Source organism: Mytilus trossulus, chromosome 5 (assembly GCF_036588685.1).
Source record: "Mytilus trossulus isolate FHL-02 chromosome 5, PNRI_Mtr1.1.1.hap1, whole genome shotgun sequence".
Lineage (NCBI taxonomy): Eukaryota > Metazoa > Mollusca > Bivalvia > Mytilida > Mytilidae > Mytilus > Mytilus trossulus.
The window spans coordinates 18,473,978-18,498,219 of NC_086377.1; the positions used below are offsets into that span (position 1 = coordinate 18,473,978).

The 24,242-nt window shown below is 38.8% G+C and overlaps 51 non-coding genes across 51 annotated transcripts; 34 read left to right on the forward strand and 17 right to left on the reverse strand.

Annotated features, from left to right (window-relative positions):
• Nucleotides 1-557: 557 nt before the first annotated feature.
• Trnad-guc (transfer RNA aspartic acid (anticodon GUC)) lies at nt 558-630 on the reverse strand. The gene has a single exon. It is a non-coding gene; the product is annotated as a tRNA-Asp (tRNA).
• A 306-nt stretch (nt 631-936) lies between these two features.
• Trnay-gua (transfer RNA tyrosine (anticodon GUA)) lies at nt 937-1,028 on the forward strand. Its single transcript is given in 2 exon segments — nt 937-973; nt 993-1,028. It is a non-coding gene; the product is annotated as a tRNA-Tyr (tRNA).
• A 342-nt stretch (nt 1,029-1,370) lies between these two features.
• On the forward strand, nt 1,371-1,443 carry Trnaa-agc (transfer RNA alanine (anticodon AGC)). The gene has a single exon. It is a non-coding gene; the product is annotated as a tRNA-Ala (tRNA).
• Nucleotides 1,444-1,973: 530 nt separating this feature from the next.
• Trnad-guc (transfer RNA aspartic acid (anticodon GUC)) lies at nt 1,974-2,046 on the reverse strand. Its single transcript has one exon. It is a non-coding gene; the product is annotated as a tRNA-Asp (tRNA).
• Nucleotides 2,047-2,351: 305 nt separating this feature from the next.
• Trnay-gua (transfer RNA tyrosine (anticodon GUA)) lies at nt 2,352-2,445 on the forward strand. Its single transcript has 2 exons — nt 2,352-2,389; nt 2,410-2,445. It is a non-coding gene; the product is annotated as a tRNA-Tyr (tRNA).
• A 345-nt stretch (nt 2,446-2,790) lies between these two features.
• On the forward strand, nt 2,791-2,863 carry Trnaa-agc (transfer RNA alanine (anticodon AGC)). Its single transcript has one exon. It is a non-coding gene; the product is annotated as a tRNA-Ala (tRNA).
• Nucleotides 2,864-3,384: 521 nt separating this feature from the next.
• Trnad-guc (transfer RNA aspartic acid (anticodon GUC)) lies at nt 3,385-3,456 on the reverse strand. The gene has a single exon. It is a non-coding gene; the product is annotated as a tRNA-Asp (tRNA).
• A 306-nt stretch (nt 3,457-3,762) lies between these two features.
• Nucleotides 3,763-3,856, forward strand: Trnay-gua (transfer RNA tyrosine (anticodon GUA)). Its single transcript is given in 2 exon segments — nt 3,763-3,800; nt 3,820-3,856. It is a non-coding gene; the product is annotated as a tRNA-Tyr (tRNA).
• A 342-nt stretch (nt 3,857-4,198) lies between these two features.
• Nucleotides 4,199-4,271, forward strand: Trnaa-agc (transfer RNA alanine (anticodon AGC)). The gene has a single exon. It is a non-coding gene; the product is annotated as a tRNA-Ala (tRNA).
• Nucleotides 4,272-4,788: 517 nt separating this feature from the next.
• Trnad-guc (transfer RNA aspartic acid (anticodon GUC)) lies at nt 4,789-4,860 on the reverse strand. The gene has a single exon. It is a non-coding gene; the product is annotated as a tRNA-Asp (tRNA).
• A 305-nt stretch (nt 4,861-5,165) lies between these two features.
• On the forward strand, nt 5,166-5,257 carry Trnay-gua (transfer RNA tyrosine (anticodon GUA)). Its single transcript is given in 2 exon segments — nt 5,166-5,202; nt 5,222-5,257. It is a non-coding gene; the product is annotated as a tRNA-Tyr (tRNA).
• A 341-nt stretch (nt 5,258-5,598) lies between these two features.
• Nucleotides 5,599-5,671, forward strand: Trnaa-agc (transfer RNA alanine (anticodon AGC)). The gene has a single exon. It is a non-coding gene; the product is annotated as a tRNA-Ala (tRNA).
• Nucleotides 5,672-6,187: 516 nt separating this feature from the next.
• Trnad-guc (transfer RNA aspartic acid (anticodon GUC)) lies at nt 6,188-6,259 on the reverse strand. Its single transcript has one exon. It is a non-coding gene; the product is annotated as a tRNA-Asp (tRNA).
• Nucleotides 6,260-6,564: 305 nt separating this feature from the next.
• Nucleotides 6,565-6,656, forward strand: Trnay-gua (transfer RNA tyrosine (anticodon GUA)). The gene is given in 2 exon segments: nt 6,565-6,601; nt 6,621-6,656. It is a non-coding gene; the product is annotated as a tRNA-Tyr (tRNA).
• Nucleotides 6,657-6,997: 341 nt separating this feature from the next.
• On the forward strand, nt 6,998-7,070 carry Trnaa-agc (transfer RNA alanine (anticodon AGC)). The gene has a single exon. It is a non-coding gene; the product is annotated as a tRNA-Ala (tRNA).
• Nucleotides 7,071-7,586: 516 nt separating this feature from the next.
• Nucleotides 7,587-7,658, reverse strand: Trnad-guc (transfer RNA aspartic acid (anticodon GUC)). Its single transcript has one exon. It is a non-coding gene; the product is annotated as a tRNA-Asp (tRNA).
• A 305-nt stretch (nt 7,659-7,963) lies between these two features.
• On the forward strand, nt 7,964-8,055 carry Trnay-gua (transfer RNA tyrosine (anticodon GUA)). Its single transcript is given in 2 exon segments — nt 7,964-8,000; nt 8,020-8,055. It is a non-coding gene; the product is annotated as a tRNA-Tyr (tRNA).
• Nucleotides 8,056-8,396: 341 nt separating this feature from the next.
• Nucleotides 8,397-8,469, forward strand: Trnaa-agc (transfer RNA alanine (anticodon AGC)). The gene has a single exon. It is a non-coding gene; the product is annotated as a tRNA-Ala (tRNA).
• A 516-nt stretch (nt 8,470-8,985) lies between these two features.
• Nucleotides 8,986-9,057, reverse strand: Trnad-guc (transfer RNA aspartic acid (anticodon GUC)). The gene has a single exon. It is a non-coding gene; the product is annotated as a tRNA-Asp (tRNA).
• Nucleotides 9,058-9,362: 305 nt separating this feature from the next.
• On the forward strand, nt 9,363-9,454 carry Trnay-gua (transfer RNA tyrosine (anticodon GUA)). Its single transcript is given in 2 exon segments — nt 9,363-9,399; nt 9,419-9,454. It is a non-coding gene; the product is annotated as a tRNA-Tyr (tRNA).
• Nucleotides 9,455-9,795: 341 nt separating this feature from the next.
• On the forward strand, nt 9,796-9,868 carry Trnaa-agc (transfer RNA alanine (anticodon AGC)). The gene has a single exon. It is a non-coding gene; the product is annotated as a tRNA-Ala (tRNA).
• Nucleotides 9,869-10,384: 516 nt separating this feature from the next.
• Nucleotides 10,385-10,456, reverse strand: Trnad-guc (transfer RNA aspartic acid (anticodon GUC)). The gene has a single exon. It is a non-coding gene; the product is annotated as a tRNA-Asp (tRNA).
• Nucleotides 10,457-10,761: 305 nt separating this feature from the next.
• Trnay-gua (transfer RNA tyrosine (anticodon GUA)) lies at nt 10,762-10,853 on the forward strand. Its single transcript is given in 2 exon segments — nt 10,762-10,798; nt 10,818-10,853. It is a non-coding gene; the product is annotated as a tRNA-Tyr (tRNA).
• A 341-nt stretch (nt 10,854-11,194) lies between these two features.
• Trnaa-agc (transfer RNA alanine (anticodon AGC)) lies at nt 11,195-11,267 on the forward strand. The gene has a single exon. It is a non-coding gene; the product is annotated as a tRNA-Ala (tRNA).
• Nucleotides 11,268-11,783: 516 nt separating this feature from the next.
• Trnad-guc (transfer RNA aspartic acid (anticodon GUC)) lies at nt 11,784-11,855 on the reverse strand. Its single transcript has one exon. It is a non-coding gene; the product is annotated as a tRNA-Asp (tRNA).
• Nucleotides 11,856-12,160: 305 nt separating this feature from the next.
• Nucleotides 12,161-12,252, forward strand: Trnay-gua (transfer RNA tyrosine (anticodon GUA)). Its single transcript is given in 2 exon segments — nt 12,161-12,197; nt 12,217-12,252. It is a non-coding gene; the product is annotated as a tRNA-Tyr (tRNA).
• Nucleotides 12,253-12,593: 341 nt separating this feature from the next.
• On the forward strand, nt 12,594-12,666 carry Trnaa-agc (transfer RNA alanine (anticodon AGC)). Its single transcript has one exon. It is a non-coding gene; the product is annotated as a tRNA-Ala (tRNA).
• Nucleotides 12,667-13,182: 516 nt separating this feature from the next.
• Trnad-guc (transfer RNA aspartic acid (anticodon GUC)) lies at nt 13,183-13,254 on the reverse strand. The gene has a single exon. It is a non-coding gene; the product is annotated as a tRNA-Asp (tRNA).
• Nucleotides 13,255-13,559: 305 nt separating this feature from the next.
• Trnay-gua (transfer RNA tyrosine (anticodon GUA)) lies at nt 13,560-13,651 on the forward strand. The gene is given in 2 exon segments: nt 13,560-13,596; nt 13,616-13,651. It is a non-coding gene; the product is annotated as a tRNA-Tyr (tRNA).
• A 341-nt stretch (nt 13,652-13,992) lies between these two features.
• Nucleotides 13,993-14,065, forward strand: Trnaa-agc (transfer RNA alanine (anticodon AGC)). The gene has a single exon. It is a non-coding gene; the product is annotated as a tRNA-Ala (tRNA).
• Nucleotides 14,066-14,581: 516 nt separating this feature from the next.
• Nucleotides 14,582-14,653, reverse strand: Trnad-guc (transfer RNA aspartic acid (anticodon GUC)). The gene has a single exon. It is a non-coding gene; the product is annotated as a tRNA-Asp (tRNA).
• A 305-nt stretch (nt 14,654-14,958) lies between these two features.
• Nucleotides 14,959-15,050, forward strand: Trnay-gua (transfer RNA tyrosine (anticodon GUA)). The gene is given in 2 exon segments: nt 14,959-14,995; nt 15,015-15,050. It is a non-coding gene; the product is annotated as a tRNA-Tyr (tRNA).
• A 341-nt stretch (nt 15,051-15,391) lies between these two features.
• Nucleotides 15,392-15,464, forward strand: Trnaa-agc (transfer RNA alanine (anticodon AGC)). The gene has a single exon. It is a non-coding gene; the product is annotated as a tRNA-Ala (tRNA).
• A 516-nt stretch (nt 15,465-15,980) lies between these two features.
• Nucleotides 15,981-16,053, reverse strand: Trnad-guc (transfer RNA aspartic acid (anticodon GUC)). The gene has a single exon. It is a non-coding gene; the product is annotated as a tRNA-Asp (tRNA).
• Nucleotides 16,054-16,358: 305 nt separating this feature from the next.
• Nucleotides 16,359-16,450, forward strand: Trnay-gua (transfer RNA tyrosine (anticodon GUA)). The gene is given in 2 exon segments: nt 16,359-16,395; nt 16,415-16,450. It is a non-coding gene; the product is annotated as a tRNA-Tyr (tRNA).
• Nucleotides 16,451-16,791: 341 nt separating this feature from the next.
• Nucleotides 16,792-16,864, forward strand: Trnaa-agc (transfer RNA alanine (anticodon AGC)). Its single transcript has one exon. It is a non-coding gene; the product is annotated as a tRNA-Ala (tRNA).
• A 516-nt stretch (nt 16,865-17,380) lies between these two features.
• On the reverse strand, nt 17,381-17,452 carry Trnad-guc (transfer RNA aspartic acid (anticodon GUC)). The gene has a single exon. It is a non-coding gene; the product is annotated as a tRNA-Asp (tRNA).
• A 305-nt stretch (nt 17,453-17,757) lies between these two features.
• Nucleotides 17,758-17,849, forward strand: Trnay-gua (transfer RNA tyrosine (anticodon GUA)). The gene is given in 2 exon segments: nt 17,758-17,794; nt 17,814-17,849. It is a non-coding gene; the product is annotated as a tRNA-Tyr (tRNA).
• Nucleotides 17,850-18,190: 341 nt separating this feature from the next.
• On the forward strand, nt 18,191-18,263 carry Trnaa-agc (transfer RNA alanine (anticodon AGC)). The gene has a single exon. It is a non-coding gene; the product is annotated as a tRNA-Ala (tRNA).
• Nucleotides 18,264-18,780: 517 nt separating this feature from the next.
• Trnad-guc (transfer RNA aspartic acid (anticodon GUC)) lies at nt 18,781-18,852 on the reverse strand. The gene has a single exon. It is a non-coding gene; the product is annotated as a tRNA-Asp (tRNA).
• A 305-nt stretch (nt 18,853-19,157) lies between these two features.
• Nucleotides 19,158-19,249, forward strand: Trnay-gua (transfer RNA tyrosine (anticodon GUA)). The gene is given in 2 exon segments: nt 19,158-19,194; nt 19,214-19,249. It is a non-coding gene; the product is annotated as a tRNA-Tyr (tRNA).
• A 341-nt stretch (nt 19,250-19,590) lies between these two features.
• Trnaa-agc (transfer RNA alanine (anticodon AGC)) lies at nt 19,591-19,663 on the forward strand. The gene has a single exon. It is a non-coding gene; the product is annotated as a tRNA-Ala (tRNA).
• Nucleotides 19,664-20,179: 516 nt separating this feature from the next.
• Nucleotides 20,180-20,251, reverse strand: Trnad-guc (transfer RNA aspartic acid (anticodon GUC)). Its single transcript has one exon. It is a non-coding gene; the product is annotated as a tRNA-Asp (tRNA).
• A 305-nt stretch (nt 20,252-20,556) lies between these two features.
• On the forward strand, nt 20,557-20,648 carry Trnay-gua (transfer RNA tyrosine (anticodon GUA)). Its single transcript is given in 2 exon segments — nt 20,557-20,593; nt 20,613-20,648. It is a non-coding gene; the product is annotated as a tRNA-Tyr (tRNA).
• A 340-nt stretch (nt 20,649-20,988) lies between these two features.
• On the forward strand, nt 20,989-21,061 carry Trnaa-agc (transfer RNA alanine (anticodon AGC)). The gene has a single exon. It is a non-coding gene; the product is annotated as a tRNA-Ala (tRNA).
• A 516-nt stretch (nt 21,062-21,577) lies between these two features.
• On the reverse strand, nt 21,578-21,649 carry Trnad-guc (transfer RNA aspartic acid (anticodon GUC)). Its single transcript has one exon. It is a non-coding gene; the product is annotated as a tRNA-Asp (tRNA).
• A 305-nt stretch (nt 21,650-21,954) lies between these two features.
• Trnay-gua (transfer RNA tyrosine (anticodon GUA)) lies at nt 21,955-22,046 on the forward strand. The gene is given in 2 exon segments: nt 21,955-21,991; nt 22,011-22,046. It is a non-coding gene; the product is annotated as a tRNA-Tyr (tRNA).
• A 341-nt stretch (nt 22,047-22,387) lies between these two features.
• Trnaa-agc (transfer RNA alanine (anticodon AGC)) lies at nt 22,388-22,460 on the forward strand. Its single transcript has one exon. It is a non-coding gene; the product is annotated as a tRNA-Ala (tRNA).
• A 516-nt stretch (nt 22,461-22,976) lies between these two features.
• On the reverse strand, nt 22,977-23,048 carry Trnad-guc (transfer RNA aspartic acid (anticodon GUC)). Its single transcript has one exon. It is a non-coding gene; the product is annotated as a tRNA-Asp (tRNA).
• Nucleotides 23,049-23,353: 305 nt separating this feature from the next.
• Trnay-gua (transfer RNA tyrosine (anticodon GUA)) lies at nt 23,354-23,445 on the forward strand. Its single transcript is given in 2 exon segments — nt 23,354-23,390; nt 23,410-23,445. It is a non-coding gene; the product is annotated as a tRNA-Tyr (tRNA).
• A 341-nt stretch (nt 23,446-23,786) lies between these two features.
• Nucleotides 23,787-23,859, forward strand: Trnaa-agc (transfer RNA alanine (anticodon AGC)). Its single transcript has one exon. It is a non-coding gene; the product is annotated as a tRNA-Ala (tRNA).
• Nucleotides 23,860-24,242: the final 383 nt, after the last annotated feature.

Below are 24,242 nucleotides of genomic sequence, written 5' to 3' on the forward strand. Positions count from 1 at the left end.
CATGCGAGAGGTACCGGGATCGATGCCCGGGTCCTCCATTAATTTTTGAATGTCGCCAACACTCAATTTTTCGATAGTCTTTCAGCATTGAAAATGAATAGAGTCTGATATGAACGAAATAAGGAAATTGTGTCGATTCGAGTGTATGTCCTGCCCTTACACATGTTACAAGAATCCTTCATTCATTGACATTCTCAAGCTTATTTTAATGTGATTAGTTCAACTCGTTCACCACATTCGGGATGTATTATAATAATGAGTAAAACAATCTATCATAAAGGATTAATGATGCAGTGATAGTCAGATTTAGTTGATCTTTGCGTCTTTTTTCAAAAATATGCTCAGTCATGAATTCTAAAAATGGACAAATTTGACGGTTGGGAACGTGTTCAAAACTTAACTGGTCTGGTGAAATGCACTGGAGATGCTACGGCATGAACAATATGACAGTTGGATTGGTTTCAAACCCTTACACAGGTATTATCCGGTGTAACTATACCGGTCAAATTGACAATTAAAGACTGAAAAATCCAAAGCCAAGTAAAAAAATAATGTCCTCCCCCGGCGGGGAATCGAACCCCGGTCTCCCGCGTGACAGGCGGGGATACTAACCACTATACTAACCGAGGACTTAGTAACGACCATCATTTTTAGGTACTTAACGCTCACTGCTATCTTGTTAATATATTGAACGCATCCGCAAATTCATAGTATTGATTGCTGTAGGCGATATGTTAAGCGCAACCGATCCGTCATTCTACTTATTTGTTTTCTGTGCTACTCTTGCTAATTGAAATATTTTAATAAAGTATCGCCCCTCCTTCCCCTAATATACGTTTCAGATTCAATTGGTGGCGCTTTTTTGTTTTTATTACTAAATGTATAATACATCCAAATACGTATAAATCCTCAATTTTAACCATTTGTATACAAGACCCCGTGATAGCTCAGTTGGTAGAGCGGGAGACTGTAGTGGAATGAGAAAATCTGACATCTCTAGGTCGGTGGTTCGACTCCGCCTCACGGGATATTTTTTGGTCCCATTTCACTCTCAAATATTACCATAATATTGTTCAAGGAATTTTAGCGAATGCACATTAGCGGCTTTTTATGCATGTAGGACGTTTCGACCTTATTCATTTTGTTTTAACGAGCGACCGCCAAAGCAGTTGTAGGCATATCACATAATTGTGCTAAATATAAATAAATCTCCATTAGATCCTTGATTGCCTTTTCCTTGATCACCTATTTCTCATTGTGTCTACAAATGTAGTTCTCGATACTACGTTGAACTGTAGTTAGAACCGAGAAAGTGACTGAATGACATCTGTACGCATAAAGGCGTTATTTAATGACATATTACCCAAGAGGGGGGACTAGCTCACATGGTAGAGCGCTCGCTTAGCATGCGAGAGGTACCGGGATCGATGCCCGGGTCCTCCATTAATTTTTGAATGTCGCCAACACTCAATTTTTCGATAGTCCTTTCAGCATTGAAAATTGAATAGAGTCTGATATGAACGAAATAAGGAAATTGTGTCGATTCGAGTGTATGTCCTTATGCGCCTTACACATGTTACAAGAATCCTTCATTCATTGACATTCTCAAGCTTATTTTAATGTGATTAGTTCAACTCGTTCACCACATTCGGGATGTATTATAATAATGAGTAAACAATCTATCATAAAAGGATTAATGATGCAGTGATAGTCAGATTTAGTTGATCTTTGCGTCTTTTTTCAAAAATATGCTCAGTCATGAATCTAAAAAATTGGACAAAATTTGACGGTTGGGAACGTGTTCAAAACTTAACTGGGTCTGTGAAATGCACTGGGAGATGCTACGGCATGAACAATATGACAGGTTGGGTATTGGGTTTCAAACCCTTTACACAGGTATTATCCGGTGTAACTATACCGGTCAAATTGACAATTAAAGACTGAAAATCCAAAGCCAAGTAAAAAATAATGTCCTCCCCGGCGGGGAATCGAACCCCGGTCCTCCCGCGTGACAGGCGGGGATACTAACCACTATACTACCGAGGACTTAGTAACGACCATCATTTTTAGGGTACTTAACGCTCACTGCTATCTTGTTAATATATTGAACGCATCCGCAAATTCATAGTATTGATTGCTGTAGGCGATATGTTAAGCGCAACCGATCCGTCATTCTACTTATTTGTTTTCTGTGCTACTCTTGCTAATTGAAATATTTTAATAAAGTATCGCCCCTCCTTCCCCTAATATACGTTTCAGATTCAATTGGTGGCGCTTTTTTGTTTTTATTACTAAATGTATAATACATCCAAATACGTATAAATCCTCAATTTTAACCATTTGTATACAGACCCGTGATAGCTCAGTTGGTAGAGCCGGGAGACTGTAGTGGAATGAGAAAAATCTGACATCTCTAGGTCGGTGGTTCGACTCCGCCTCACGGGATATTTTTTGGTCCCATTTCACTCTCAAATATTTACCATAATATTGTTCAAAGGAATTTTAGCGAATGCACATTAGCGGCTTTTTATGCATGTAGGACGTTTCGACCTTTATTCATTTTGTTTTAACGAGCGACCGCCAAAGCAGTTGTAGGCATATCACATAATTGTGCTAAATATAAATAAATCTCCATTAGATCCTTGATTGCCTTTTCCTTGATCACCTATTTCTCATTGTGTCTACAAATGTAGTTCTCGATACTACGTTGAACTGTAGTTAGAACCGAGAAAGTGACTGAATGACATCTGTACGCATAAAGGCGTTATTTAATGACATATTTACCCAAGAGGGGGACTAGCTCACATGGTAGAGCGCTCGCTTAGCATGCGAGAGGTACCGGGATCGATGCCCGGGTCCTCCATTAATTTTTGAATGTCGCCAACACTCAATTTTTCGATAGTCTTTCAGCATTGAAAATGAATAGAGTCTGATATGAACGAAATAAGGAAATTGTGTCGATTCGAGTGTATGTCCTGCCCTTACACATGTTACAAGAATCCTTCATTCATTGACATTCTCAAGCTTATTTTAATGTGATTAGTTCAACTCGTTCACACACATTCGGGATGTATTATAATAATGAGTAAACAATCTATCATAAAGGATTAATGATGCAGTGAATAGTCAGATTTAGTTGATCTTTGCGTCTTTTTTCAAAAATATGCTCAGTCATGAATTCTAAAAAATGGACAAATTTGACGGTTGGGAACGTGTTCAAAACTTAACTGGTCTGGTGAAATGCACTGGAGATGCTACGGCATGAACAATATGACTAGTTGGATTGGTTTTCAAACCCTTACACAGGTATTATCCGGTGTAAACTATACCGGTCAAATTGACAATTAAAGACTGAAAATCCAAAGCCAAGTAAAAAATAATGTCCTCCCCGGCGGGGAATCGAACCCCGGTCTCCCGCGTGACAGGCGGGGATACTAACCACTATACTACCGAGGACTTAGTAACGACCATCATTTTTAGGTACTTAACGCTCACTGCTATCTTGTTAATATATTGAACGCATCCGCAAATTCATAGTATTGATTGCTGTAGGCGATATGTTAAGCGCAACCGATCCGTCATTCTACTTATTTGTTTTCTGTGCTACTCTTGCTAATTGAAATATTTTAATAAAGTATCGCCCCTCCTTCCCCTAATATACGTTTCAGATTCAATTGGTGGCGCTTTTTTGTTTTTATTACTAAATGTATAATACATCCAAATACGTATAAATCCTCAATTTTAACCATTTGTATACAGACCCCCGTGAATAGCTCAGTTGGTAGAGCGGGAGACTGTAGTGGAATGAGAAAATCTGACATCTCTAGGTCGGTGGTTCGACTCCGCCCTCACGGGATATTTTTTGGTCCCATTTCACTCTCAAATATTACCATAATATTGTTCAAGGAATTTTAGCGAATGCACATTAGCGGCTTTTTATGCATGTAGGACGTTTCGACCTTATTCATTTTGTTTTAACGAGCGACCGCCAAAGCAGTTGTAGGCATATCACATAATTGTGCTAAATATAAATAAATCTCCATTAGATCCTTGATTGCCTTTTCCTTGATCACCCTATTTCTCATTGTGTCTACAAATGTAGTTCTCGATACTACGTTGAACTGTAGTTAGAACCGAGAAAGTGACTGAATGACATCTGTACGCATAAAGGCGTTATTTAATGACATATTACCCAAGAGGGGGACTAGCTCACATGGTAGAGCGCTCGCTTAGCATGCGAGAGGTACCGGGATCGATGCCCGGGTCCTCCATTAATTTTTGAATGTCGCCAACACTCAATTTTTCGATAGTCTTTCAGCATTGAAAATGAATAGAGTCTGATATGAACGAAATAAGGAAATTGTGTCGATTCGAGTGTATGTCCTGCCCTTACACATGTTACAAGAATCCTTCATTCATTGACATTCTCAAGCTTATTTTAATGTGATTAGTTCAACTCGTTCACCCACATTCGGGATGTATTATAATAATGAGTAAACAATCTATCATAAAGGATTAATGATGCAGTGATAGTCAGATTTAGTTGATCTTTGCGTCTTTTTTCAAAAATATGCTCAGTCATGAATTCTAAAAAATGGACAAATTTGACGGTTGGGAACGTGTTCAAAACTTAACTGGTCTGGTGAAATGCACTGGAGATGCTACGGCATGAACAATATGACAGTTGGATTGGTTTCAAACCCTTACACAGGTATTATCCGGTGTAACTATACCGGTCAAATTGACAATTAAAGACTGAAAATCCAAAGCCAAGTAAAAAATAATGTCCTCCCCGGCGGGGAATCGAACCCCGGTCTCCCGCGTGACAGGCGGGGATACTAACCACTATACTACCGAGGACTTAGTAACGACCATCATTTTTAGGTACTTAACGCTCACTGCTATCTTGTTAATATATTGAACGCATCCGCAAATTCATAGTATTGATTGCTGTAGGCGATATGTTAAGCGCAACCGATCCGTCATTCTACTTATTTGTTTTCTGTGCTACTCTTGCTAATTGAAATATTTTAATAAAGTATCGCCCCTCCTTCCCCTAATATACGTTTCAGATTCAATTGGTGGCGCTTTTTTGTTTTTATTACTAAATGTATAATACATCCAAATACGTATAAATCCTCAATTTTAACCATTTGTATACAGACCCCGTGATAGCTCAGTTGGTAGAGCGGGAGACTGTAGTGGAATGAGAAAATCTGACATCTCTAGGTCGGTGGTTCGACTCCGCCTCACGGGATATTTTTTGGTCCCATTTCACTCTCAAATATTACCATAATATTGTTCAAGGAATTTTAGCGAATGCACATTAGCGGCTTTTTATGCATGTAGGACGTTTCGACCTTATTCATTTTGTTTTAACGAGCGACCGCCAAAGCAGTTGTAGGCATATCACATAATTGTGCTAAATATAAATAAATCTCCATTAGATCCTTGATTGCCTTTTCCTTGATCACCTATTTCTCATTGTGTCTACAAATGTAGTTCTCGATACTACGTTGAACTGTAGTTAGAACCGAGAAAGTGACTGAATGACATCTGTACGCATAAAGGCGTTATTTAATGACATATTACCCAAGAGGGGGACTAGCTCACATGGTAGAGCGCTCGCTTAGCATGCGAGAGGTACCGGGATCGATGCCCGGGTCCTCCATTAATTTTTGAATGTCGCCAACACTCAATTTTTCGATAGTCTTTCAGCATTGAAAATGAATAGAGTCTGATATGAACGAAATAAGGAAATTGTGTCGATTCGAGTGTATGTCCTGCCCTTACACATGTTACAAGAATCCTTCATTCATTGACATTCTCAAGCTTATTTTAATGTGATTAGTTCAACTCGTTCACCACATTCGGGATGTATTATAATAATGAGTAAACAATCTATCATAAAGGATTAATGATGCAGTGATAGTCAGATTTAGTTGATCTTTGCGTCTTTTTTCAAAAATATGCTCAGTCATGAATTCTAAAAAATGGACAAATTTGACGGTTGGGAACGTGTTCAAAACTTAACTGGTCTGGTGAAATGCACTGGAGATGCTACGGCATGAACAATATGACAGTTGGATTGGTTTCAAACCCTTACACAGGTATTATCCGGTGTAACTATACCGGTCAAATTGACAATTAAAGACTGAAAATCCAAAGCCAAGTAAAAAATAATGTCCTCCCCGGCGGGGAATCGAACCCCGGTCTCCCGCGTGACAGGCGGGGATACTAACCACTATACTACCGAGGACTTAGTAACGACCATCATTTTTAGGTACTTAACGCTCACTGCTATCTTGTTAATATATTGAACGCATCCGCAAATTCATAGTATTGATTGCTGTAGGCGATATGTTAAGCGCAACCGATCCGTCATTCTACTTATTTGTTTTCTGTGCTACTCTTGCTAATTGAAATATTTTAATAAAGTATCGCCCCTCCTTCCCCTAATATACGTTTCAGATTCAATTGGTGGCGCTTTTTTGTTTTTATTACTAAATGTATAATACATCCAAATACGTATAAATCCTCAATTTTAACCATTTGTATACAGACCCCGTGATAGCTCAGTTGGTAGAGCGGGAGACTGTAGTGGAATGAGAAAATCTGACATCTCTAGGTCGGTGGTTCGACTCCGCCTCACGGGATATTTTTTGGTCCCATTTCACTCTCAAATATTACCATAATATTGTTCAAGGAATTTTAGCGAATGCACATTAGCGGCTTTTTATGCATGTAGGACGTTTCGACCTTATTCATTTTGTTTTAACGAGCGACCGCCAAAGCAGTTGTAGGCATATCACATAATTGTGCTAAATATAAATAAATCTCCATTAGATCCTTGATTGCCTTTTCCTTGATCACCTATTTCTCATTGTGTCTACAAATGTAGTTCTCGATACTACGTTGAACTGTAGTTAGAACCGAGAAAGTGACTGAATGACATCTGTACGCATAAAGGCGTTATTTAATGACATATTACCCAAGAGGGGGACTAGCTCACATGGTAGAGCGCTCGCTTAGCATGCGAGAGGTACCGGGATCGATGCCCGGGTCCTCCATTAATTTTTGAATGTCGCCAACACTCAATTTTTCGATAGTCTTTCAGCATTGAAAATGAATAGAGTCTGATATGAACGAAATAAGGAAATTGTGTCGATTCGAGTGTATGTCCTGCCCTTACACATGTTACAAGAATCCTTCATTCATTGACATTCTCAAGCTTATTTTAATGTGATTAGTTCAACTCGTTCACCACATTCGGGATGTATTATAATAATGAGTAAACAATCTATCATAAAGGATTAATGATGCAGTGATAGTCAGATTTAGTTGATCTTTGCGTCTTTTTTCAAAAATATGCTCAGTCATGAATTCTAAAAAATGGACAAATTTGACGGTTGGGAACGTGTTCAAAACTTAACTGGTCTGGTGAAATGCACTGGAGATGCTACGGCATGAACAATATGACAGTTGGATTGGTTTCAAACCCTTACACAGGTATTATCCGGTGTAACTATACCGGTCAAATTGACAATTAAAGACTGAAAATCCAAAGCCAAGTAAAAAATAATGTCCTCCCCGGCGGGGAATCGAACCCCGGTCTCCCGCGTGACAGGCGGGGATACTAACCACTATACTACCGAGGACTTAGTAACGACCATCATTTTTAGGTACTTAACGCTCACTGCTATCTTGTTAATATATTGAACGCATCCGCAAATTCATAGTATTGATTGCTGTAGGCGATATGTTAAGCGCAACCGATCCGTCATTCTACTTATTTGTTTTCTGTGCTACTCTTGCTAATTGAAATATTTTAATAAAGTATCGCCCCTCCTTCCCCTAATATACGTTTCAGATTCAATTGGTGGCGCTTTTTTGTTTTTATTACTAAATGTATAATACATCCAAATACGTATAAATCCTCAATTTTAACCATTTGTATACAGACCCCGTGATAGCTCAGTTGGTAGAGCGGGAGACTGTAGTGGAATGAGAAAATCTGACATCTCTAGGTCGGTGGTTCGACTCCGCCTCACGGGATATTTTTTGGTCCCATTTCACTCTCAAATATTACCATAATATTGTTCAAGGAATTTTAGCGAATGCACATTAGCGGCTTTTTATGCATGTAGGACGTTTCGACCTTATTCATTTTGTTTTAACGAGCGACCGCCAAAGCAGTTGTAGGCATATCACATAATTGTGCTAAATATAAATAAATCTCCATTAGATCCTTGATTGCCTTTTCCTTGATCACCTATTTCTCATTGTGTCTACAAATGTAGTTCTCGATACTACGTTGAACTGTAGTTAGAACCGAGAAAGTGACTGAATGACATCTGTACGCATAAAGGCGTTATTTAATGACATATTACCCAAGAGGGGGACTAGCTCACATGGTAGAGCGCTCGCTTAGCATGCGAGAGGTACCGGGATCGATGCCCGGGTCCTCCATTAATTTTTGAATGTCGCCAACACTCAATTTTTCGATAGTCTTTCAGCATTGAAAATGAATAGAGTCTGATATGAACGAAATAAGGAAATTGTGTCGATTCGAGTGTATGTCCTGCCCTTACACATGTTACAAGAATCCTTCATTCATTGACATTCTCAAGCTTATTTTAATGTGATTAGTTCAACTCGTTCACCACATTCGGGATGTATTATAATAATGAGTAAACAATCTATCATAAAGGATTAATGATGCAGTGATAGTCAGATTTAGTTGATCTTTGCGTCTTTTTTCAAAAATATGCTCAGTCATGAATTCTAAAAAATGGACAAATTTGACGGTTGGGAACGTGTTCAAAACTTAACTGGTCTGGTGAAATGCACTGGAGATGCTACGGCATGAACAATATGACAGTTGGATTGGTTTCAAACCCTTACACAGGTATTATCCGGTGTAACTATACCGGTCAAATTGACAATTAAAGACTGAAAATCCAAAGCCAAGTAAAAAATAATGTCCTCCCCGGCGGGGAATCGAACCCCGGTCTCCCGCGTGACAGGCGGGGATACTAACCACTATACTACCGAGGACTTAGTAACGACCATCATTTTTAGGTACTTAACGCTCACTGCTATCTTGTTAATATATTGAACGCATCCGCAAATTCATAGTATTGATTGCTGTAGGCGATATGTTAAGCGCAACCGATCCGTCATTCTACTTATTTGTTTTCTGTGCTACTCTTGCTAATTGAAATATTTTAATAAAGTATCGCCCCTCCTTCCCCTAATATACGTTTCAGATTCAATTGGTGGCGCTTTTTTGTTTTTATTACTAAATGTATAATACATCCAAATACGTATAAATCCTCAATTTTAACCATTTGTATACAGACCCCGTGATAGCTCAGTTGGTAGAGCGGGAGACTGTAGTGGAATGAGAAAATCTGACATCTCTAGGTCGGTGGTTCGACTCCGCCTCACGGGATATTTTTTGGTCCCATTTCACTCTCAAATATTACCATAATATTGTTCAAGGAATTTTAGCGAATGCACATTAGCGGCTTTTTATGCATGTAGGACGTTTCGACCTTATTCATTTTGTTTTAACGAGCGACCGCCAAAGCAGTTGTAGGCATATCACATAATTGTGCTAAATATAAATAAATCTCCATTAGATCCTTGATTGCCTTTTCCTTGATCACCTATTTCTCATTGTGTCTACAAATGTAGTTCTCGATACTACGTTGAACTGTAGTTAGAACCGAGAAAGTGACTGAATGACATCTGTACGCATAAAGGCGTTATTTAATGACATATTACCCAAGAGGGGGACTAGCTCACATGGTAGAGCGCTCGCTTAGCATGCGAGAGGTACCGGGATCGATGCCCGGGTCCTCCATTAATTTTTGAATGTCGCCAACACTCAATTTTTCGATAGTCTTTCAGCATTGAAAATGAATAGAGTCTGATATGAACGAAATAAGGAAATTGTGTCGATTCGAGTGTATGTCCTGCCCTTACACATGTTACAAGAATCCTTCATTCATTGACATTCTCAAGCTTATTTTAATGTGATTAGTTCAACTCGTTCACCACATTCGGGATGTATTATAATAATGAGTAAACAATCTATCATAAAGGATTAATGATGCAGTGATAGTCAGATTTAGTTGATCTTTGCGTCTTTTTTCAAAAATATGCTCAGTCATGAATTCTAAAAAATGGACAAATTTGACGGTTGGGAACGTGTTCAAAACTTAACTGGTCTGGTGAAATGCACTGGAGATGCTACGGCATGAACAATATGACAGTTGGATTGGTTTCAAACCCTTACACAGGTATTATCCGGTGTAACTATACCGGTCAAATTGACAATTAAAGACTGAAAATCCAAAGCCAAGTAAAAAATAATGTCCTCCCCGGCGGGGAATCGAACCCCGGTCTCCCGCGTGACAGGCGGGGATACTAACCACTATACTACCGAGGACTTAGTAACGACCATCATTTTTAGGTACTTAACGCTCACTGCTATCTTGTTAATATATTGAACGCATCCGCAAATTCATAGTATTGATTGCTGTAGGCGATATGTTAAGCGCAACCGATCCGTCATTCTACTTATTTGTTTTCTGTGCTACTCTTGCTAATTGAAATATTTTAATAAAGTATCGCCCCTCCTTCCCCTAATATACGTTTCAGATTCAATTGGTGGCGCTTTTTTGTTTTTATTACTAAATGTATAATACATCCAAATACGTATAAATCCTCAATTTTAACCATTTGTATACAGACCCCGTGATAGCTCAGTTGGTAGAGCGGGAGACTGTAGTGGAATGAGAAAATCTGACATCTCTAGGTCGGTGGTTCGACTCCGCCTCACGGGATATTTTTTGGTCCCATTTCACTCTCAAATATTACCATAATATTGTTCAAGGAATTTTAGCGAATGCACATTAGCGGCTTTTTATGCATGTAGGACGTTTCGACCTTATTCATTTTGTTTTAACGAGCGACCGCCAAAGCAGTTGTAGGCATATCACATAATTGTGCTAAATATAAATAAATCTCCATTAGATCCTTGATTGCCTTTTCCTTGATCACCTATTTCTCATTGTGTCTACAAATGTAGTTCTCGATACTACGTTGAACTGTAGTTAGAACCGAGAAAGTGACTGAATGACATCTGTACGCATAAAGGCGTTATTTAATGACATATTACCCAAGAGGGGGACTAGCTCACATGGTAGAGCGCTCGCTTAGCATGCGAGAGGTACCGGGATCGATGCCCGGGTCCTCCATTAATTTTTGAATGTCGCCAACACTCAATTTTTCGATAGTCTTTCAGCATTGAAAATGAATAGAGTCTGATATGAACGAAATAAGGAAATTGTGTCGATTCGAGTGTATGTCCTGCCCTTACACATGTTACAAGAATCCTTCATTCATTGACATTCTCAAGCTTATTTTAATGTGATTAGTTCAACTCGTTCACCACATTCGGGATGTATTATAATAATGAGTAAACAATCTATCATAAAGGATTAATGATGCAGTGATAGTCAGATTTAGTTGATCTTTGCGTCTTTTTTCAAAAATATGCTCAGTCATGAATTCTAAAAAATGGACAAATTTGACGGTTGGGAACGTGTTCAAAACTTAACTGGTCTGGTGAAATGCACTGGAGATGCTACGGCATGAACAATATGACAGTTGGATTGGTTTCAAACCCTTACACAGGTATTATCCGGTGTAACTATACCGGTCAAATTGACAATTAAAGACTGAAAATCCAAAGCCAAGTAAAAAATAATGTCCTCCCCGGCGGGGAATCGAACCCCGGTCTCCCGCGTGACAGGCGGGGATACTAACCACTATACTACCGAGGACTTAGTAACGACCATCATTTTTAGGTACTTAACGCTCACTGCTATCTTGTTAATATATTGAACGCATCCGCAAATTCATAGTATTGATTGCTGTAGGCGATATGTTAAGCGCAACCGATCCGTCATTCTACTTATTTGTTTTCTGTGCTACTCTTGCTAATTGAAATATTTTAATAAAGTATCGCCCCTCCTTCCCCTAATATACGTTTCAGATTCAATTGGTGGCGCTTTTTTGTTTTTATTACTAAATGTATAATACATCCAAATACGTATAAATCCTCAATTTTAACCATTTGTATACAGACCCCGTGATAGCTCAGTTGGTAGAGCGGGAGACTGTAGTGGAATGAGAAAATCTGACATCTCTAGGTCGGTGGTTCGACTCCGCCTCACGGGATATTTTTTGGTCCCATTTCACTCTCAAATATTACCATAATATTGTTCAAGGAATTTTAGCGAATGCACATTAGCGGCTTTTTATGCATGTAGGACGTTTCGACCTTATTCATTTTGTTTTAACGAGCGACCGCCAAAGCAGTTGTAGGCATATCACATAATTGTGCTAAATATAAATAAATCTCCATTAGATCCTTGATTGCCTTTTCCTTGATCACCTATTTCTCATTGTGTCTACAAATGTAGTTCTCGATACTACGTTGAACTGTAGTTAGAACCGAGAAAGTGACTGAATGACATCTGTACGCATAAAGGCGTTATTTAATGACATATTACCCAAGAGGGGGACTAGCTCACATGGTAGAGCGCTCGCTTAGCATGCGAGAGGTACCGGGATCGATGCCCGGGTCCTCCATTAATTTTTGAATGTCGCCAACACTCAATTTTTCGATAGTCTTTCAGCATTGAAAATGAATAGAGTCTGATATGAACGAAATAAGGAAATTGTGTCGATTCGAGTGTATGTCCTGCCCTTACACATGTTACAAGAATCCTTCATTCATTGACATTCTCAAGCTTATTTTAATGTGATTAGTTCAACTCGTTCACCACATTCGGGATGTATTATAATAATGAGTAAACAATCTATCATAAAGGATTAATGATGCAGTGATAGTCAGATTTAGTTGATCTTTGCGTCTTTTTTCAAAAATATGCTCAGTCATGAATTCTAAAAAATGGACAAATTTGACGGTTGGGAACGTGTTCAAAACTTAACTGGTCTGGTGAAATGCACTGGAGATGCTACGGCATGAACAATATGACAGTTGGATTGGTTTCAAACCCTTACACAGGTATTATCCGGTGTAACTATACCGGTCAAATTGACAATTAAAGACTGAAAATCCAAAGCCAAGTAAAAAATAATGTCCTCCCCGGCGGGGAATCGAACCCCGGTCTCCCGCGTGACAGGCGGGGATACTAACCACTATACTACCGAGGACTTAGTAACGACCATCATTTTTAGGTACTTAACGCTCACTGCTATCTTGTTAATATATTGAACGCATCCGCAAATTCATAGTATTGATTGCTGTAGGCGATATGTTAAGCGCAACCGATCCGTCATTCTACTTATTTGTTTTCTGTGCTACTCTTGCTAATTGAAATATTTTAATAAAGTATCGCCCCTCCTTCCCCTAATATACGTTTCAGATTCAATTGGTGGCGCTTTTTTGTTTTTATTACTAAATGTATAATACATCCAAATACGTATAAATCCTCAATTTTAACCATTTGTATACAGACCCCGTGATAGCTCAGTTGGTAGAGCGGGAGACTGTAGTGGAATGAGAAAATCTGACATCTCTAGGTCGGTGGTTCGACTCCGCCTCACGGGATATTTTTTGGTCCCATTTCACTCTCAAATATTACCATAATATTGTTCAAGGAATTTTAGCGAATGCACATTAGCGGCTTTTTATGCATGTAGGACGTTTCGACCTTATTCATTTTGTTTTAACGAGCGACCGCCAAAGCAGTTGTAGGCATATCACATAATTGTGCTAAATATAAATAAATCTCCATTAGATCCTTGATTGCCTTTTCCTTGATCACCTATTTCTCATTGTGTCTACAAATGTAGTTCTCGATACTACGTTGAACTGTAGTTAGAACCGAGAAAGTGACTGAATGACATCTGTACGCATAAAGGCGTTATTTAATGACATATTACCCAAGAGGGGGACTAGCTCACATGGTAGAGCGCTCGCTTAGCATGCGAGAGGTACCGGGATCGATGCCCGGGTCCTCCATTAATTTTTGAATGTCGCCAACACTCAATTTTTCGATAGTCTTTCAGCATTGAAAATGAATAGAGTCTGATATGAACGAAATAAGGAAATTGTGTCGATTCGAGTGTATGTCCTGCCCTTACACATGTTACAAGAATCCTTCATTCATTGACATTCTCAAGCTTATTTTAATGTGATTAGTTCAACTCGTTCACCACATTCGGGATGTATTATAATAATGAGTAAACAATCTATCATAAAGGATTAATGATGCAGTGATAGTCAGATTTAGTTGATCTTTGCGTCTTTTTTCAAAAATATGCTCAGTCATGAATTCTAAAAAATGGACAAATTTGACGGTTGGGAACGTGTTCAAAACTTAACTGGTCTGGTGAAATGCACTGGAGATGCTACGGCATGAACAATATGACAGTTGGATTGGTTTCAAACCCTTACACAGGTATTATCCGGTGTAACTATACCGGTCAAATTGACAATTAAAGACTGAAAATCCAAAGCCAAGTAAAAAATAATGTCCTCCCCGGCGGGGAATCGAACCCCGGTCTCCCGCGTGACAGGCGGGGATACTAACCACTATACTACCGAGGACTTAGTAACGACCATCATTTTTAGGTACTTAACGCTCACTGCTATCTTGTTAATATATTGAACGCATCCGCAAATTCATAGTATTGATTGCTGTAGGCGATATGTTAAGCGCAACCGATCCGTCATTCTACTTATTTGTTTTCTGTGCTACTCTTGCTAATTGAAATATTTTAATAAAGTATCGCCCCTCCTTCCCCTAATATACGTTTCAGATTCAATTGGTGGCGCTTTTTTGTTTTTATTACTAAATGTATAATACATCCAAATACGTATAAATCCTCAATTTTAACCATTTGTATACAGACCCCGTGATAGCTCAGTTGGTAGAGCGGGAGACTGTAGTGGAATGAGAAAATCTGACATCTCTAGGTCGGTGGTTCGACTCCGCCTCACGGGATATTTTTTGGTCCCATTTCACTCTCAAATATTACCATAATATTGTTCAAGGAATTTTAGCGAATGCACATTAGCGGCTTTTTATGCATGTAGGACGTTTCGACCTTATTCATTTTGTTTTAACGAGCGACCGCCAAAGCAGTTGTAGGCATATCACATAATTGTGCTAAATATAAATAAATCTCCATTAGATCCTTGATTGCCTTTTCCTTGATCACCTATTTCTCATTGTGTCTACAAATGTAGTTCTCGATACTACGTTGAACTGTAGTTAGAACCGAGAAAGTGACTGAATGACATCTGTACGCATAAAGGCGTTATTTAATGACATATTACCCAAGAGGGGGACTAGCTCACATGGTAGAGCGCTCGCTTAGCATGCGAGAGGTACCGGGATCGATGCCCGGGTCCTCCATTAATTTTTGAATGTCGCCAACACTCAATTTTTCGATAGTCTTTCAGCATTGAAAATGAATAGAGTCTGATATGAACGAAATAAGGAAATTGTGTCGATTCGAGTGTATGTCCTGCCCTTACACATGTTACAAGAATCCTTCATTCATTGACATTCTCAAGCTTATTTTAATGTGATTAGTTCAACTCGTTCACCACATTCGGGATGTATTATAATAATGAGTAAACAATCTATCATAAAGGATTAATGATGCAGTGATAGTCAGATTTAGTTGATCTTTGCGTCTTTTTTCAAAAATATGCTCAGTCATGAATTCTAAAAAATGGACAAATTTGACGGTTGGGAACGTGTTCAAAACTTAACTGGTCTGGTGAAATGCACTGGAGATGCTACGGCATGAACAATATGACAGTTGGATTGGTTTCAAACCCTTACACAGGTATTATCCGGTGTAACTATACCGGTCAAATTGACAATTAAAGACTGAAAATCCAAAGCCAAGTAAAAAATAATGTCCTCTCCCGGCGGGGAATCGAACCCCGGTCTCCCGCGTGACAGGCGGGGATACTAACCACTATACTACCGAGGACTTAGTAACGACCATCATTTTTAGGTACTTAACGCTCACTGCTATCTTGTTAATATATTGAACGCATCCGCAAATTCATAGTATTGATTGCTGTAGGCGATATGTTAAGCGCAACCGATCCGTCATTCTACTTATTTGTTTTCTGTGCTACTCTTGCTAATTGAAATATTTTAATAAAGTATCGCCCCTCCTTCCCCTAATATACGTTTCAGATTCAATTGGTGGCGCTTTTTTGTTTTTATTACTAAATGTATAATACATCCAAATACGTATAAATCCTCAATTTTAACCATTTGTATACAGACCCCGTGATAGCTCAGTTGGTAGAGCGGGAGACTGTAGTGGAATGAGAAAATCTGACATCTCTAGGTCGGTGGTTCGACTCCGCCTCACGGGATATTTTTTGGTCCCATTTCACTCTCAAATATTACCATAATATTGTTCAAGGAATTTTAGCGAATGCACATTAGCGGCTTTTTATGCATGTAGGACGTTTCGACCTTATTCATTTTGTTTTAACGAGCGACCGCCAAAGCAGTTGTAGGCATATCACATAATTGTGCTAAATATAAATAAATCTCCATTAGATCCTTGATTGCCTTTTCCTTGATCACCTATTTCTCATTGTGTCTACAAATGTAGTTCTCGATACTACGTTGAACTGTAGTTAGAACCGAGAAAGTGACTGAATGACATCTGTACGCATAAAGGCGTTATTTAATGACATATTACCCAAGAGGGGGACTAGCTCACATGGTAGAGCGCTCGCTTAGCATGCGAGAGGTACCGGGATCGATGCCCGGGTCCTCCATTAATTTTTGAATGTCGCCAACACTCAATTTTTCGATAGTCTTTCAGCATTGAAAATGAATAGAGTCTGATATGAACGAAATAAGGAAATTGTGTCGATTCGAGTGTATGTCCTGCCCTTACACATGTTACAAGAATCCTTCATTCATTGACATTCTCAAGCTTATTTTAATGTGATTAGTTCAACTCGTTCACCACATTCGGGATGTATTATAATAATGAGTAAACAATCTATCATAAAGGATTAATGATGCAGTGATAGTCAGATTTAGTTGATCTTTGCGTCTTTTTTCAAAAATATGCTCAGTCATGAATTCTAAAAAATGGACAAATTTGACGGTTGGGAACGTGTTCAAAACTTAACTGGTCTGGTGAAATGCACTGGAGATGCTACGGCATGAACAATATGACAGTTGGATTGGTTTCAAACCCTTACACAGGTATTATCCGGTGTAACTATACCGGTCAAATTGACAATTAAAGACTGAAAATCCAAAGCCAAGTAAAAAATAATGTCCTCCCCGGCGGGGAATCGAACCCCGGTCTCCCGCGTGACAGGCGGGGATACTAACCACTATACTACCGAGGACTTAGTAACGACCATCATTTTTAGGTACTTAACGCTCACTGCTATCTTGTTAATATATTGAACGCATCCGCAAATTCATAGTATTGATTGCTGTAGGCGATATGTTAAGCGCAACCGATCCGTCATTCTACTTATTTGTTTTCTGTGCTACTCTTGCTAATTGAAATATTTTAATAAAGTATCGCCCCTCCTTCCCCTAATATACGTTTCAGATTCAATTGGTGGCGCTTTTTTGTTTTTATTACTAAATGTATAATACATCCAAATACGTATAAATCCTCAATTTTAACCATTTGTATACAGACCCCGTGATAGCTCAGTTGGTAGAGCGGGAGACTGTAGTGGAATGAGAAAATCTGACATCTCTAGGTCGGTGGTTCGACTCCGCCTCACGGGATATTTTTTGGTCCCATTTCACTCTCAAATATTACCATAATATTGTTCAAGGAATTTTAGCGAATGCACATTAGCGGCTTTTTATGCATGTAGGACGTTTCGACCTTATTCATTTTGTTTTAACGAGCGACCGCCAAAGCAGTTGTAGGCATATCACATAATTGTGCTAAATATAAATAAATCTCCATTAGATCCTTGATTGCCTTTTCCTTGATCACCTATTTCTCATTGTGTCTACAAATGTAGTTCTCGATACTACGTTGAACTGTAGTTAGAACCGAGAAAGTGACTGAATGACATCTGTACGCATAAAGGCGTTATTTAATGACATATTACCCAAGAGGGGGACTAGCTCACATGGTAGAGCGCTCGCTTAGCATGCGAGAGGTACCGGGATCGATGCCCGGGTCCTCCATTAATTTTTGAATGTCGCCAACACTCAATTTTTCGATAGTCTTTCAGCATTGAAAATGAATAGAGTCTGATATGAACGAAATAAGGAAATTGTGTCGATTCGAGTGTATGTCCTGCCCTTACACATGTTACAAGAATCCTTCATTCATTGACATTCTCAAGCTTATTTTAATGTGATTAGTTCAACTCGTTCACCACATTCGGGATGTATTATAATAATGAGTAAACAATCTATCATAAAGGATTAATGATGCAGTGATAGTCAGATTTAGTTGATCTTTGCGTCTTTTTTCAAAAATATGCTCAGTCATGAATTCTAAAAAATGGACAAATTTGACGGTTGGGAACGTGTTCAAAACTTAACTGGTCTGGTGAAATGCACTGGAGATGCTACGGCAATGAACAATATGACAGTTGGATTGGTTTCAAACCCTTACACAGGTATTATCCGGTGTAACTATACCGGTCAAATTGACAATTAAAGACTGAAAATCCAAAGCCAAGTAAAAAATAATGTCCTCCCCGGCGGGGAATCGAACCCCGGTCTCCCGCGTGACAGGCGGGGATACTAACCACTATACTACCGAGGACTTAGTAACGACCATCATTTTTAGGTACTTAACGCTCACTGCTATCTTGTTAATATATTGAACGCATCCGCAAATTCATAGTATTGATTGCTGTAGGCGATATGTTAAGCGCAACCGATCCGTCATTCTACTTATTTGTTTTCTGTGCTACTCTTGCTAATTGAAATATTTTAATAAAGTATCGCCCCTCCTTCCCCTAATATACGTTTCAGATTCAATTGGTGGCGCTTTTTTGTTTTTATTACTAAATGTATAATACATCCAAATACGTATAAATCCTCAATTTTAACCATTTGTATACAGACCCCGTGATAGCTCAGTTGGTAGAGCGGGAGACTGTAGTGGAATGAGAAAATCTGACATCTCTAGGTCGGTGGTTCGACTCCGCCTCACGGGATATTTTTTGGTCCCATTTCACTCTCAAATATTACCATAATATTGTTCAAGGAATTTTAGCGAATGCACATTAGCGGCTTTTTATGCATGTAGGACGTTTCGACCTTATTCATTTTGTTTTAACGAGCGACCGCCAAAGCAGTTGTAGGCATATCACATAATTGTGCTAAATATAAATAAATCTCCATTAGATCCTTGATTGCCTTTTCCTTGATCACCTATTTCTCATTGTGTCTACAAATGTAGTTCTCGATACTACGTTGAACTGTAGTTAGAACCGAGAAAGTGACTGAATGACATCTGTACGCATAAAGGCGTTATTTAATGACATATTACCCAAGAGGGGGACTAGCTCACATGGTAGAGCGCTCGCTTAGCATGCGAGAGGTACCGGGATCGATGCCCGGGTCCTCCATTAATTTTTGAATGTCGCCAACACTCAATTTTTCGATAGTCTTTCAGCATTGAAAATGAATAGAGTCTGATATGAACGAAATAAGGAAATTGTGTCGATTCGAGTGTATGTCCTGCCCTTACACATGTTACAAGAATCCTTCATTCATTGACATTCTCAAGCTTATTTTAATGTGATTAGTTCAACTCGTTCACCACATTCGGGATGTATTATAATAATGAGTAAACAATCTATCATAAAGGATTAATGATGCAGTGATAGTCAGATTTAGTTGATCTTTGCGTCTTTTTTCAAAAATATGCTCAGTCATGAATTCTAAAAAATGGACAAATTTGACGGTTGGGAACGTGTTCAAAACTTAACTGGTCTGGTGAAATGCACTGGAGATGCTACGGCATGAACAATATGACAGTTGGATTGGTTTCAAACCCTTACACAGGTATTATCCGGTGTAACTATACCGGTCAAATTGACAATTAAAGACTGAAAATCCAAAGCCAAGTAAAAAATAATGTCCTCCCCGGCGGGGAATCGAACCCCGGTCTCCCGCGTGACAGGCGGGGATACTAACCACTATACTACCGAGGACTTAGTAACGACCATCATTTTTAGGTACTTAACGCTCACTGCTATCTTGTTAATATATTGAACGCATCCGCAAATTCATAGTATTGATTGCTGTAGGCGATATGTTAAGCGCAACCGATCCGTCATTCTACTTATTTGTTTTCTGTGCTACTCTTGCTAATTGAAATATTTTAATAAAGTATCGCCCCTCCTTCCCCTAATATACGTTTCAGATTCAATTGGTGGCGCTTTTTTGTTTTTATTACTAAATGTATAATACATCCAAATACGTATAAATCCTCAATTTTAACCATTTGTATACAGACCCCGTGATAGCTCAGTTGGTAGAGCGGGAGACTGTAGTGGAATGAGAAAATCTGACATCTCTAGGTCGGTGGTTCGACTCCGCCTCACGGGATATTTTTGGTCCCATTTCACTCTCAAATATTACCATAATATTGTTCAAGGAATTTTAGCGAATGCACATTAGCGGCTTTTTATGCATGTAGGACGTTTCGACCTTATTCATTTTGTTTTAACGAGCGACCGCCAAAGCAGTTGTAGGCATATCACATAATTGTGCTAAATATAAATAAATCTCCATTAGATCCTTGATTGCCTTTTCCTTGATCACCTATTTCTCATTGTGTCTACAAATGTAGTTCTCGATACTACGTTGAACTGTAGTTAGAACCGAGAAAGTGACTGAATGACATCTGTACGCATAAAGGCGTTATTTAATGACATATTACCCAAGAGGGGGACTAGCTCACATGGTAGAGCGCTCGCTTAGCATGCGAGAGGTACCGGGATCGATGCCCGGGTCCTCCATTAATTTTTGAATGTCGCCAACACTCAATTTTTCGATAGTCTTTCAGCATTGAAAATGAATAGAGTCTGATATGAACGAAATAAGGAAATTGTGTCGATTCGAGTGTATGTCCTGCCCTTACACATGTTACAAGAATCCTTCATTCATTGACATTCTCAAGCTTATTTTAATGTGATTAGTTCAACTCGTTCACCACATTCGGGATGTATTATAATAATGAGTAAACAATCTATCATAAAGGATTAATGATGCAGTGATAGTCAGATTTAGTTGATCTTTGCGTCTTTTTTCAAAAATATGCTCAGTCATGAATTCTAAAAAATGGACAAATTTGACGGTTGGGAACGTGTTCAAAACTTAACTGGTCTGGTGAAATGCACTGGAGATGCTACGGCATGAACAATATGACAGTTGGATTGGTTTCAAACCCTTACACAGGTATTATCCGGTGTAACTATACCGGTCAAATTGACAATTAAAGACTGAAAATCCAAAGCCAAGTAAAAAATAATGTCCTCCCCGGCGGGGAATCGAACCCCGGTCTCCCGCGTGACAGGCGGGGATACTAACCACTATACTACCGAGGACTTAGTAACGACCATCATTTTTAGGTACTTAACGCTCACTGCTATCTTGTTAATATATTGAACGCATCCGCAAATTCATAGTATTGATTGCTGTAGGCGATATGTTAAGCGCAACCGATCCGTCATTCTACTTATTTGTTTTCTGTGCTACTCTTGCTAATTGAAATATTTTAATAAAGTATCGCCCCTCCTTCCCCTAATATACGTTTCAGATTCAATTGGTGGCGCTTTTTTGTTTTTATTACTAAATGTATAATACATCCAAATACGTATAAATCCTCAATTTTAACCATTTGTATACAGACCCCGTGATAGCTCAGTTGGTAGAGCGGGAGACTGTAGTGGAATGAGAAAATCTGACATCTCTAGGTCGGTGGTTCGACTCCGCCTCACGGGATATTTTTTGGTCCCATTTCACTCTCAAATATTACCATAATATTGTTCAAGGAATTTTAGCGAATGCACATTAGCGGCTTTTTATGCATGTAGGACGTTTCGACCTTATTCATTTTGTTTTAACGAGCGACCGCCAAAGCAGTTGTAGGCATATCACATAATTGTGCTAAATATAAATAAATCTCCATTAGATCCTTGATTGCCTTTTCCTTGATCACCTATTTCTCATTGTGTCTACAAATGTAGTTCTCGATACTACGTTGAACTGTAGTTAGAACCGAGAAAGTGACTGAATGACATCTGTACGCATAAAGGCGTTATTTAATGACATATTACCCAAGAGGGGGACTAGCTCACATGGTAGAGCGCTCGCTTAGCATGCGAGAGGTACCGGGATCGATGCCCGGGTCCTCCATTAATTTTTGAATGTCGCCAACACTCAATTTTTCGATAGTCTTTCAGCATTGAAAATGAATAGAGTCTGATATGAACGAAATAAGGAAATTGTGTCGATTCGAGTGTATGTCCTGCCCTTACACATGTTACAAGAATCCTTCATTCATTGACATTCTCAAGCTTATTTTAATGTGATTAGTTCAACTCGTTCACCACATTCGGGATGTATTATAATAATGAGTAAACAATCTATCATAAAGGATTAATGATGCAGTGATAGTCAGATTTAGTTGATCTTTGCGTCTTTTTTCAAAAATATGCTCAGTCATGAATTCTAAAAAATGGACAAATTTGACGGTTGGGAACGTGTTCAAAACTTAACTGGTCTGGTGAAATGCACTGGAGATGCTACGGCATGAACAATATGACAGTTGGATTGGTTTCAAACCCTTACACAGGTATTATCCGGTGTAACTATACCGGTCAAATTGACAATTAAAGACTGAAAATCCAAAGCCAAGTAAAAAATAATGTCCTCCCCGGCGGGGAATCGAACCCCGGTCTCCCGCGTGACAGGCGGGGATACTAACCACTATACTACCGAGGACTTAGTAACGACCATCATTTTTAGGTACTTAACGCTCACTGCTATCTTGTTAATATATTGAACGCATCCGCAAATTCATAGTATTGATTGCTGTAGGCGATATGTTAAGCGCAACCGATCCGTCATTCTACTTATTTGTTTTCTGTGCTACTCTTGCTAATTGAAATATTTTAATAAAGTATCGCCCCTCCTTCCCCTAATATACGTTTCAGATTCAATTGGTGGCGCTTTTTTGTTTTTATTACTAAATGTATAATACATCCAAATACGTATAAATCCTCAATTTTAACCATTTGTATACAGACCCCGTGATAGCTCAGTTGGTAGAGCGGGAGACTGTAGTGGAATGAGAAAATCTGACATCTCTAGGTCGGTGGTTCGACTCCGCCTCACGGGATATTTTTTGGTCCCATTTCACTCTCAAATATTACCATAATATTGTTCAAGGAATTTTAGCGAATGCACATTAGCGGCTTTTTATGCATGTAGGACGTTTCGACCTTATTCATTTTGTTTTAACGAGCGACCGCCAAAGCAGTTGTAGGCATATCACATAATTGTGCTAAATATAAATAAATCTCCATTAGATCCTTGATTGCCTTTTCCTTGATCACCTATTTCTCATTGTGTCTACAAATGTAGTTCTCGATACTACGTTGAACTGTAGTTAGAACCGAGAAAGTGACTGAATGACATCTGTACGCATAAAGGCGTTATTTAATGACATATTACCCAAGAGGGGGACTAGCTCACATGGTAGAGCGCTCGCTTAGCATGCGAGAGGTACCGGGATCGATGCCCGGGTCCTCCATTAATTTTTGAATGTCGCCAACACTCAATTTTTCGATAGTCTTTCAGCATTGAAAATGAATAGAGTCTGATATGAACGAAATAAGGAAATTGTGTCGATTCGAGTGTATGTCCTGCCCTTACACATGTTACAAGAATCCTTCATTCATTGACATTCTCAAGCTTATTTTAATGTGATTAGTTCAACTCGTTCACCACATTCGGGATGTATTATAATAATGAGTAAACAATCTATCATAAAGGATTAATGATGCAGTGATAGTCAGATTTAGTTGATCTTTGCGTCTTTTTTCAAAAATATGCTCAGTCATGAATTCTAAAAAATGGACAAATTTGACGGTTGGGAACGTGTTCAAAACTTAACTGGTCTGGTGAAATGCACTG